Below are 12,453 nucleotides of genomic sequence, written 5' to 3' on the forward strand. Positions count from 1 at the left end.
ATGAGTCTTCATTTCAGTCTCTACAGTTCATTCATATTTTCACATTCATTAACAATAAAAACATCATAGCTTTTTGGAAACCAGGCAGTCATAATATGACCACTTCACTACAAAATCCTCAGACTGACCCAACCAGGAAACCATGTATATGTGGTCATGCACATATGAACACGGTGACAACACTAGAAAATATCCAGCAAGTTAGCTTGAATTCTGTGATGCCAGTAAAACTTTTTCATTAAAGTGTGTTATTCCATTTTAAGCACTGCCATGCCTTAGCTTATCCCCACATTCAAGGTCTATACTAGTTAACAAATCAGCACGATCTTTTCATTAAATGAGACTCACTGGGGAAACGCAAAAAAGGGGAATGAGGGAGATCATTTCACATGTGGATTCTTACAAAAACTATTCTGGCAAAAAGAAAAGGTATCTATCTCTATGGGCCATGCCATCGGCAGTATGTGAACAAACAGAAGGGACTCATTGGGTGCTTCAAATGACATCTATTTAACTAAGTTCCTCTTGTATTTTGATCTCCCAAGTTTCTAAATCAGTCTAAAATCCTTTCACAGGACTCTGCACCTTGAACTGAAAGCTGACATATACTGTTACTCAATAATGCCAAAAATGTGACTGATTCCTTTGTCAAAAATGGATTAGTTACACAAGTTTTGGAGGTAACTTTCTTTTTAGTACTCTAGAATGGCATTTTTCAACTTATCTTTCCATAACTCACTTGATATTATGAACTAAAGAAATTTAAACATCTCAAAATAATAAGACAATAACTCCCCTTTCAAGATCAAGCCATCATATTTTGGCCTCTTTTCAATATCATAACCAAAAATGAATGTGTTCATTCAACATGAGTTCATGAGTTCATTCAACAAATATTTGAGGAGGGTCATTTTGTGTCAGGTAATGTTCTCCACGTGGGGGTTACTGCAGTGAAGAGAGTCCAACTCTGAGACAAACGTCAAGCTTATGAGTTCAAGCTAAACTGTGCTCTGGTGTCAATAATGGTGCTCTCAATACATAAATCCGCTGGCTTCTGTTCACCAGGATTGCTGGTTGGCCTCATCACCCTAACCTAGAGAGAATGCAGGAGTCATGGCTAGTTCAGGTTGTAGGCAGATTTTCATATTGTGACCATCATAAATGAAAATTCATAAAAATACGGTCATTAGGTTTTTCTAGACATTAATAACATTGTAATAAAGCAGCTCAGACCGCTCTCGTTTTTATGTCAACAAAAAATTGCTTTACACAAGGGGTGTGGGCGTCTTCTGGCTTTCATTTGTTTTCAGTGTGTTTATGTAGCTTAATTGTCTCATCAGGCACTTTCCCAACATAATTATGCTCTTTAACAAATGGTGTTTATGGCAACCCCTAACAGTGCAAAAGAAAGGATTAGTTTCATCCTCTCATTCCACATTTTGATTCCCTGTGGACAGCTAAATCACACAAAGATGGTGTTAGAAAAATCTACCTTCACAGCAAAAGCTGAAATCAGCAGCAGTACCAGGCTTCTGAAGAGCAGTCAGGATTATTAGTAAAAAGGGTAAGGATTTCTCTCCCTCCTCTAAAAAAGTGTCCCAGAGCAAGCCCCCCAAACACTTTGTGGTTTGGGACAGTGTGATCCTAGTCCACTCATCCCTTCAACCACCGTTCGACTACTTCCGGTGACAGACCAAAGACCTGCCTCTCCCGGGAGGAACTAGCAGGACCAACGCGGGCTGGAGCAGTTCGAGACGGTTCCGCCAGGTCACCTGCCTCGGGCGCACGCACCACCACTGGCACTTTTAGTGTCGCCAAGAGGCTCGCCGACGAGGCAGTGCCGCGTGTTCCGAGCTGGAACCCGCAGATGGGACCCCCTGCGCAGTCCCGCCGCGGCTGCGGTGTGGAGGGTCCCAGGGCCACGCGGGCCTCATGGCAACCCGAGGGACTGGGCGAGGGCCCCGGGGGACGCCCCGGCCGCCGCACGAGGCCCGCCGGGAGCAGCGTCTGCGGGCGGCGCCCCGCGGTTGGGGAGAGGAACCGACCTGCGCGCGCGGAGGGACGGCACGCTGGGACAGCGCGGAGCCCGGTCGCCGCGCGTGACCGGCGCGCAGCTTCCGCCGCCGGCCCCGCCTCCCGTGCGCCCCGGGCGCGCGCCTGCCCCGCCGCGCGCCGCCCGCCGGCTCCGAGTCCCGCCCCGACCTCGGCCCGGCCGGCGTCCGGGAAGCTCGGCGTTCTGTCTAGAATTGCCCTCTCGCCTCCTACGCGTCATCTTGGAACTCTCCACACTTCTCTCGTGTAAATGAATGACTTCTTAAAAGGGCATTAGACTCTAATGATGAGGTCCTTACCCATTGATCATACACCAGCAGGGGGCTCTTTTCTCTGGTTTACACACCCACGCACGCACCCCTTTGATAAATTCCCTCCTGAGAAATACTGCCCACGAGCGCTTGTGAATGTGAACTGGACTCACCCCAGGACAAAAGCAATGCTTGCACATGCCCATTTAGTCAAAGTTACCACCAATATGAACCAGGCAATAAGCATTTCCCTTTTTTCTAGGCCAGTGAACCTTGAGAACACATTTCCCTTAAAAAATGAAGACCTGCTTTTTTCTTTTTTTTTTTAACGTAGCAAGGATTAAATGTCACCATTTTGATCCAATTTCATTCCTGAAGTGAAATAATCACTAAATAACTACTTTGACGGAATAAATTAATTTTTAAATCTATTTTTTATTTTCTAATTATACTTTTTAAACACAGATTTGAGGAAATTAACATTTATGTGGACATTTGGTTTCTAGCCTAATGTGGCATAAAAATAAGTAACATAATGAGTGTTAAAAAAAATCAGGTTCATGATGCTTCTCACATCATCATCATTGTACTTAGATGTCACAACAGTATTATGTGCGATTGTGTCAGATCCAGCCTTCTCCATCTCAGAGTGTTGGCAGGTAGGAGGGTTGTTGGCAAGAGGAGGGGTGTTAACCTCAGGATCCTGGATCCATTCCAAGACTGGTAATTACATTCTGCCAGCCAAAATTCATCCCATAATTTTAATTGGATAAATCCTTTCTGGCCTAAGCTACTGCTCTGCCTGTCAAACTGTTGCCACATTTCACCCCAGAGGTGTCTGTGTTTTAGTTGCAAGAATCAGTCCCTTTGAGGTTGGCTTATCAGTTTAAATCCTCAAAGTGCTTTGGGATCCTATGGAATTAAATATATATTTAGGTTTTTTCCTACTGAATCTGCATAGAAATGCATAAAATAGATATATACCCATGTTAATGCCTAAAAACCAATGCCCATCTAATGTCAGCAGATAAATTTGAGAGCGTTTTAATCGGATTGATGTCCCTAACTTTCTCTTCTTTCCTTTTCAGAGCTTTTATTGCCTATAGCTTCCAATTTCCAAAAGGTACTGCAGTGTCCAAAGTTTCCTTCCATAGAGGACAATGGAACTGAAGCCCCTGGATTTCACCTTTGCAAACAGTCCTATGACAAGACTACTTGCTAAAACTGAGCCAGTTATCGTATCCCTCCAGAGAAAACAGTGTGATGTCTAGGGACTTCATGGTTCTAGCTGTAGCAACTGCCAGAACTAAAGCTTCTTCCCCACGGCTCCTAACCCCCTCCACGAGAATCTCTCTCCCTTACAGGGCTGCGGGGGCATCAAATAAGATCACATTTCTGAAAGCGTCTACACCTAGGAGTTACTCCATAAACCTTAGTCCCTTTCTCCACTCTACTCATGTCAGACATGAGTGGAGAGAAGGCAGGGCCCAGCGGTCTTTGTGGAGAGGGGCGGCATCTGCCCTTGCCTGAGGACTGTAAGCACGTCTTTTTGGAAAAGGCAAGGAGACAGATACCAGCAAGTGTGATGAGAAGTTTAGTAATAAGATTGAAAGTCTTATTTTGTTCTTTTCATGAGTGGAAAGGTACCCATAGTGTTAGTTTAGCTCTTGTAATCCTGCCCATTTCATGATTTAAAAGAGCTTGGGGGGTGGGGGGGGGAGGAGTGTCAGCCCGGTGGTGCAAGCCGTTAAGTGTGTGCGCTCTGCTGCGGCAGCCAGGGTTTCGCCGGCTCGGATCCCGAGCGCACACCGACGCTCTGCTCGTCAAGCCATGCTGTGGCGGTGTCCCATATAAAGTGGAGGAAGATGGGCACGGATGTCAGCCAGGGCCAGTCTTCCTCAGCAAAAAGAGGAGGATTGGCAGATGTTAGCTCAGGGCTGATCTTCCTCACACACACACAAAAAAGTCAGTCTGTTGGGGCCACCCGGTAGTGCAAGTGGTTAAGTGCGAGTGCTCCACTTCAGCGGCCATGTGGATCCCGGGTGCACACCGATGCACCGTTTGTCAAGCCATGCTGTGGCGGTGTCCCATATAAAGTAGAGGAAGATGGGCATGGATGTTAGCCCAGGGCCAATCTTCCTCAAGAAAAAAGGGGAGGATTGCCATCAGATGTTAGCTCAGGGCTAGTCCTCCTCAAAAAAAAAAAAAAAAAAGAGCTCAGGGGGGCACCAGGTGGCACAGTGCTTAAGTTGAAGCACTCTGCCTCAGGGGCCAGGGTTCGCAGGTTTGAATCCCAGGCGCAGACCTATGCACTGCTCATCAAGCCATGCTGTGGCAGCATCCCACACACAAAAGTGGAGGAAGATGGACATGATGTTAGCTCAGGGACAATCTTCCTCAGCAAAAAAAATTAGAAAAAAACATTAAAGAGCTTATGTTACATTTACAACGTATGTAAATCAAGCCTCTCATTTTTTTTTTATTTATTTTTTGTGTGTGTGTGAGGAAGATCAGCACTGAGCTAACATCCGATGCCAATCCTCCTCTTCAGCTAACATCTGATGCCCATCTTCCTCTACTTTATATGGGACGCCGCCACAGCATGGCTCTGCAAGCAGTGCGTTGGTGCGCGCCAGGGATCTGATGCAGCGAACCCGGGCCGCCGGGCCGCCGCAGCAGAGCACGTGCACTTACCACTTGCGCCACCAGGCGGGCCCCACATTTTTATTTAACTTAGCATGCTTTGGAGGGATTTTTCATACTTTGGGGGAGAACGTGTTTTTCTTACTCCTCATTTCTCCTGCTAAGTCCATGTTGAGGGTGTTAGTTCTCTTGCTCAATATGATTCCTGTGCAGAAACAAATTCGCACCAGGATAGAGAACAGGGGAAAGTCCCACTGTCAGTCCTACCAATGATGGCTGTTTGCTGACTCTGCCATTGGTTCCCTTGCTTTTCATTTTTGCCAGCGGGGAGCGTGTGGTTCCTGGAGGAGCCTTCCCCAGCCCAGCAGAGCCAAGGCGGTAGAGAGGAGAGGCTGTGCTCTAGTGTGACCCCACAGAGCCCTGCAACCCAGGCCAGGACTAGGGTGAGCGAGTGAGGCACTCACCTCCGGTGCAAAATTTAAGTGGGTGCCCAAAAATTTGGTAATGCAATATCTTAAAAAGTCAAAATTAATGCAAAATAAAAAATCTGTGGGGAACAAAATAAAATTTTAAGTGAAGGCAGGATCCTACCCTGCACTTACCCGACTCAGTCTCCCCCGCCTCACCCTGACCCCAGCCCTGCAGCTGCACCCTCCTTTGTGCCAGCCTGTTTTTGATTGCAGGGTTGAGAGGAAGCTGCACCACTCTGCGCTGCCTGCATCCTCTCTTTGGGCCCTCAAAGTGGGCAACAAAACCAGACATGTCAAGGGTGGAAATTTCCAGGCCAGTGAATACATATAATTCATAGTCTGTTCAAGGGTTTCCTAGACTTCCATATACAGGAGACTTGGCCAACTTATCTCAAAAGAAGGCAAACCCTTATTAGAACAAGAAAAAGAATTCAACTCTACTAACCGAATACATTTCAGTACCTACTTACCCGATATGTTTCAGAACATGGTAATTAGAAAGTTTCCTGTTGTGCTATGGAGTTTTGAAATAATATTTTAAAGAATATTTTAACTAATGCTATGAATCTGTTTTCTATTTTCATATTCTAGCATTTACCTGTGTTCAGGAAAACCTGAGTAGAGAATTTACCCTAGAAAGACAGAACTCTAACTCCTAAAGCAATGTTTTTCTTTGAATATTTCACTTTCACCACATTTTTGCACTGTTTCAGATTTCATTCTGCCTTCTTCCCTCCTCATGGAACAGGAAAAGATTTTATTTCTTCTTTCACACAAATGTGGTCTGATAAATGAAGGATTAAAAAAAAGTGATTTCCGTTGTGATTCTAGGACCAATTAAGTGTAGAAGTGGTTTTACTTACTTGTATTAAATTATTTGAATCACATGATATTATGAAATATGTGTTCTATTAGTCATTTTCTAAAATAGCAAACGGGTTTCACTGCTGCCATTTTTAGTTTGGAGTGGGGGAAGCTATGCTATTCATTTATTTTAAATGAAGAAAAGGAGCTTGATGTCCAGAAAGAAGTTACAGCAGCTAATAGAAATACCTCCATTGCCCGTACATGTTTCTACCTTAATCATGGGAAATAATCTCTAGCCATTTTTGTGTTAATGGAGTGAGGGAAAATACTGGCAAAATTTCCAGAATTAACCTTTTTTAACCTTAATATTTGGGAAATGTCTTTCCCTTTACACAGCATGGATTGGCTTCTTCCTCTTTAGTTGACTGATCTCTGTATCATGAAAGACCAGTAGACTAGATTGTAAGCATAGTTATTAGCTTAAATTGGAATCGCTTGTTATGCATTAGATTCATTCACACTCGGAACATCTCATGTAACTAGCCAAAAGTTAAAAGTCTACGATCCATCCATCCCTTAATTCATTCCTTGCCTTTTCAGACCTTCCCTGTGGTTATTCAGTTGTGCAATCCTTTATTATGGAACCTAGGCATTGAATGGAATGAAGTGTCTCCTAGAGCCTCTCTCCAAAGCTGTTTTTTTATGGCTATTAGTTATATGGCAGATGAAAGGCAATTTCTAAAATAGACTTTGAATTTTTGCTGAAAATTTGTTTTAACTTATGGGACTACATTAAGATTATTTCTAAAACTATTATAATTCACAAAATGTATCTTATTATATCCAGAAAAATGCTGGGAATGTTTAGAAACATTTTCCCTGAAGTAACAAGAATTTTTCTTGTGTTATGAGGTTTTATCAATAAATATTTACTTAAAAATTCCAACCAGTGGGTGATGACTGCCAACCTTCATTAAGAAAGGTGACACATCTTGCGACAGTCCAGTAGTGTCCAGTCATGCTCTGTGCACTTGTAGGCACTTCTGTATTGCTGTTGTTTAATGTCCTCTGTACATGCAAGTGAATGGCAACTCTCACTGACACCAAGAGGGTAACGTCCTGTGTGCACAGGAATCAGAGACCCTGAACAGAAACATTCATGTGATGTCTGTGTGTCCTGCTTCACATGTGTGCTCAGAGCCGTCCCTGGCTTTGAAGAGGAGCCCTTCTGGAGAGAAGCAGCTCTGCTCTTGGGCAGATCTCTAAGTGCTGTCTCTGCAGGACTTGCACATTGAAGGTTTGAATGAAGATTTTCCTGCTGATTTGTTTGTCTTTTACTGTATATCTCAGGGTTTGAAGGGATTTAAAATTTTTTAATTGTATCTTTTCATTACATTTAAGTAGAAAATGTCTAATTTCATAGGAAAAAGTGGGAAAGATTAATTTTTTGGTGCTGATGTTTTTAATGTTTTCGTTATCCTACCTTGTGCCTCTCAGTTATTATTCAACTCTTTTACTTGAAGTTCTATGTTTTTGGAAAAGATTTGAAAATAAAAATTCCTAGAACCTCAGGTCAAAGGCACCTTAGAGATCACCTGACATCTCCTTGTAACCTGTGTTCAGATGATGTCTGATCTGGAAGAAACAGGTCATCGAGGTGGAAGCAGAGCTTGTGATGAAGCGGGGGTGTGGGTGGGCGGGGGTGTCCCTGCAGTCCTACACTTGGCCCCCACGACTGCTTCTTCCATGGCCGCACTCTGAGCCCTACGGTGCCTTTGAAAACCACCAAAGAGTTCAACCACTTTTCTGGGGCTTGAAAACCTTTTTATAACATCATAAAAGTTCTCATCTTTTGAAGATTAACCCTCTAGCTTGAAGTGAGTCCATGATGCTATCTCAAAACTCAAGCACTATGAAAAATCCACATTACTTTTTAAATTAGTGGATGAGTTTTAATAATAATTTCTGTGGAGGAAAATAAATATGAATGGATATTCAAATCTGAAACAATCCATCAAAGGCTTTAATTAATACTTGAGGAGGGCCGGCCCCGTGGCTTGGCGGTTAAGTGCGCGCACTGTGCTGCCGGCGGCCCGGGTTCGGATCCCGGGTGCGCACTGACGCACCGCTCCTCTGGCCATGCTGGGGCCGCATCCCACATACGGCAACTAGAAGGATGTGCAGCTATGACAGACAACTATCTGCTGGGGCTTTGGGGGAAAAATAAATAAATAAAAAATCTTTAAAAAAAAAAAAATACTTGAGGAAATGTGGTACAGAAACCAGAAGGATAAAAATTTGAGGGAAGGAGAAAAAAGAATGAAAAAGATACAATCAAATAGAGTAGACGGGGCCAGCCCCGTGGCTTAGCGGGTAAGTGCGCGCGCTCCGCTGCTGGCGGCCGGGGTTCAGATCCCGGGCGCGCACCGCCGCACCGCTTCTCTGGCCATGCTGAGGCTGCGTCCCACATACAGCAACTAGAAGGATGTGCAGCTATGACACACAACTATCTACTGGGGCTTTTGGGGAAAAAAAATAAATAAATAAAATTAAAAAAAAAAAAAAGCCCACCTTTTAAAAAAAAAATAGAGTAGACAATTATAGTCAGACAACAGGCAAGGATGCAAGTGGCTTAGTTACTGTGTCAGTAACTAAGAGTCAGAAGACTCTCGTACAGCCCTGCACTTCCCAGGGCCTCTGTCACTTTTAACATCAGTATTTGCATTTCTCTGTTTGGGGCAAAAGGATGGCAGTATTCCTCACAGGAGATTTCGTATTTTACTCAGATATGGGGCCCATTTTCTTTTCTGTACCCCCATCTAATTTTTTTTTCTTTTATCTCATGTTATGCCATTTGATCTATGGGTTTAAATTCTGAATGACAACAGAACTGGTCTGTCGCAGTGGTTTCAGCTACCCATATTTTAAAGCTGAATTTAAATTACAAATATAAAAATATTAAATGAAAAATATATTTTGTAAATCAGAATCTAATTATATCAAATATTCACTTGACAGCTACTAATTTTACTCAAGTAAAATTCACACAGTTGTTAGTCTTTGGGTTTTCTTCATTTATTAATGTAAAACATAAGAGACCTCAATGTTTTATTTCCCTAAAACACTAATATTTTTGAAGTAATTATTCAAATTATAAAACATGTTAAATTACTTAGATCTAATTAGATTGTCTAATACTTATTGATAAAAGTATAAATAGTAGAGAAGGTTGAGGAAAAAGTATTTTAAAAATTTATCCTGGATGCAACGTAAAGTAGTTATTGACATAAGAATAAACCAGTTGGAAGACTGTATATTCTGCAGAATAACTTGATCTTTTCGAGTATGTCCAGCCTTAAAACAAACACCAAGTATATTAATAGGGATATATTATATTTTGTTCATTATAATGAAAGTAAATATCTGTGACAACACAATTTTTGTGTATAAAAAAAGATTTTTTCTTTATAGATGTGATGTTTATTGATAGTTGTAATATAAATCTAAGAATATACTATATTTAATATATTTAATGGATTGACTTTATTATTACAAAACATAGTTTTAAAGCTAAAAGGAAACCTGAAATGCATCTCATTAAACACTGTAAGGGTATGAAACCCAGGCCTAAAGAGGTGAAGTGATGGCCACATGTCTAATATCACTCTTCTGTTTTAAATTTTAAACGCCTGGAGGATGAAGTCCAAGGCCCTTCCCAGCGGGACTCCTTTCTACTCTTTAAAGGTTTTCTCCTTTTCTTTTCCCAACCCTCCTCCTCCTCTAATCTCATTCCACAACTGTACACTGCTCACCAGACACACTTTGGACTATGTGTTTCTGGCTTTGCTTGTGCTTTCATCAAAATTTCATTCTGTGACCACCCTCCACCCACTAAATAAACAACTGCCACCTCTGTGAAGTCTTTCTGAATCCTGTCCTCTTCTCCAGAATTCATCATACTCTTTTCTGTGTCCCTAAAACATCTTAAACTTACCACTAAAACACTGATCACATCATATTATTGTTATATTACTTCATAAGTGTCTCTCTCCCCGGTAAGATTGAATAAGAATAGGAAAATTCTTGTCTTTTTATCCCTAGAGCTTAGTCCAGTCTTGAATCATAATACACACTTTGTAAAAATTTGTTGAAGGGATGAATTAATGGCCTGATGGGTGGATAAGTACATACATAAGTGAATGAATGTGTGAACTAATTAATGAATGAAAAGACAAACCAACAAAGAAGTGAATAAACAGGTCAAGTTTCTCAACCTTGGCACTATTGATATCTTGGGCAGGATAATTCTTTGTTGTGAGGGCTGTCCTGTGCATTGTAGGATACTTAGCAGCACCCCTGACCTCTACCCACTAGATGCCAGTAGCAGCTCCCCTCTTTCCCCCAGTTGTGATAATCAAAAATATCTCCATGTAAACCAGATTACTTGATATAAGGAAGGCATACCTTGACTCCTAATGTTGCTTTTTAATACTTTAGCTTTTAAGGCTTTTTAATATATATATATTTTTTAGCTTAAATAAATTGAATAAATTTTTTTTAAAAAATATCTCCAGACATTGCCAAAAATACCCCAGGGGCAAAATCACCCTTGTTTGAGAACCACTGGAATAGATGGAAGGATAGCTGGATGCAGCAATTCAGGTGGAGGGCAGAGATTAGAACTCTGTTTCAGTTCAGAACTTTTTCTGTTATGACTTAGCCCTGCTGAGCTCCAAGGTCAATTCTTAGTTTTCTCACAAAATAGTCTTAAAACCTGAGATCAATAACAGAGTTAACAGAAGTAAAATTTATGGGCTAAAGTATTAAAAAGCAACATTAGGAGTCAAGATATGCCTTCCTTATATCAACTAATCTGGTATACATTGCTTTTTTAAAAGTAGCATTTATCTGTAGCCAGTGTTATTAAATGGTACTTATTTGGCCCTGCCTAAAAATTGCTCCTAGAAGGCATACGGTTTTTAAAAATTTTCTAAATGCCACTTCATAGCACCATCTTGTGGATTTTAGAGGAATTCACTGATTTCAGTATAAAATGTCTAGTTATTTCTCCAGAAAAGGAGGAAAAAAAACTAGAGAAACTATAAAAAATTAGGACATTCTTTGCTTATTGAAATGTTCTACCAAACTCTGAATTAGGGACTTAGTGAAGTTTGACTTTGACTTTGGTATTTGGCCAGGATTTCTATTTGGCTTCACCTACAGCCTCCTCCCTTTTGGCCTTAGGAAACTCAAATAGCCACATATTTAAGTCATCATCATCATGTCTGCATCATATTCAGTCAGCAAAGCAGCGGCATAATGCCAACAAGGAAGGCCATTTCAATGTGATCGTTAATATCTGAATAGTCAATTTGAATGTACAGATATAACTTGGAAGTAAAATTTCCCTATGTGCTGGAAATATTGGAAGAGCAAAGTGTTGCAAAATTAGAGAAGATTGTGAAAACTGATAATTTTATATAGAAAACAAATAGGAATCTTTAAGTTGTTAAATTGAGAAATAGGGAAATGGATTGACAATAATATGAATATTTGTTCCCGTACCATGATATCAAACTTTTAAAATATTATTACTGAGATTTTTTATTGTAAAAGTGTAATTGCAATTACATTTCACATTTCTTCTTATACCCGAGAAGTTCATTCTATGATGATATGCAGCTTCAGCCTCCGGAAATTGTTGATATAATACTAAGCCGTTTGACATTTGGCATAAATATGTATTTATATACCTCTATTCTAAATCTAAAAGGAGAATAAAATGGAAAAAAGATGATGTAAAACATAATAGAGTTGAAGTTTTTTCTTCTTTTTCAAACATGTGAGTTTTTCCTTTCTGACTTGAATGAAAATATTCAGCACAAACTACCGGGAGCATCAAATACTAAGGGTGGTATGGGGAGCCTACATGGGATTACTGATATGGAAAAAGCATTTCTAACAGATGTAATTAAAATCTAATTTTATAAACAAAATGTTTAATTGGTTATAATTCTTATTTGTTTTTCTCATCCCAATACACAATCACCTTCCCTCTCTCCCTCTCTCTCTCTCCCTCTCTCTCCATGAGATAAACTTAGCATAGCTATATGCTAAAAGATTTTGTTCCTTGATCATGTCCTTTGTTCATCTCTTCAAACGGAAACACCAGGGATTGCCGATCAGGTTCAGCCCGGGGCTGTTGGGTATCCAAGCTCCATTCTTCTCTA

The sequence above is a fragment of the Ceratotherium simum genome, chromosome 9, assembly GCF_057802395.1.
Source record: "Ceratotherium simum simum isolate JZ-2026a chromosome 9, ASM5780239v1, whole genome shotgun sequence".
NCBI classification, from domain to species: Eukaryota; Metazoa; Chordata; class Mammalia; order Perissodactyla; family Rhinocerotidae; genus Ceratotherium; species Ceratotherium simum.